Source organism: Lupinus angustifolius, chromosome LG09, assembly GCF_001865875.1.
Source record: "Lupinus angustifolius cultivar Tanjil chromosome LG09, LupAngTanjil_v1.0, whole genome shotgun sequence".
NCBI classification, from domain to species: Eukaryota; Viridiplantae; Streptophyta; class Magnoliopsida; order Fabales; family Fabaceae; genus Lupinus; species Lupinus angustifolius.
The window spans coordinates 6,323,270-6,323,876 of NC_032017.1; positions in this window are offsets into that span (position 1 = coordinate 6,323,270).

The window sequence follows — 607 nt, forward strand, 5'->3', positions numbered from 1 at the left end:
AATTTGCTTTCCTTTTCATAATGGGTTATAGTTGTTCTTTATTGTTTAATTGAGTTATTGTTTTAGTGATAGAAGCATTTATACCTCCGGGGATAGCAAAAAGAATGTGAGTTTATTGACTATCGCTACCTAGTACCATGTGTAAGCAGCTTAAGCTGTGCTTGATATTGTGAACGTATCGGCTACACTGATGGTTTTTTCCGGGGAGTCTCCTTACGTGCCAAGTGCTGGTGTATCAAACCTTGCTCTCTTCCTCCTTCATTCTAATCAAATTGTACGAATATGATGGATGGATACATCACTTCTGACTTTTGCCGATAAAAAAAACATCACTTCTGACTTCTATTTATTTACTCTATTTGAGAAAAAATAATAATGTTATGTATAAAAAAAAGTCAATCTTAAAAATCTTTAAAATGCTACACATTCCCACAATTACTTGTCTATACCATTCTTTACATGTCTATGTTGAAAATCACACCAATAGAAGTTGTGGATAAAATGGTGATGTTAAAAACCATGTGAATAAATTTTGTATAAAACAAATACACTTTGAGGATCTTCTCTAAACCTCTTGCAATGACAAAAGATATTTAGTTTTAAAGAG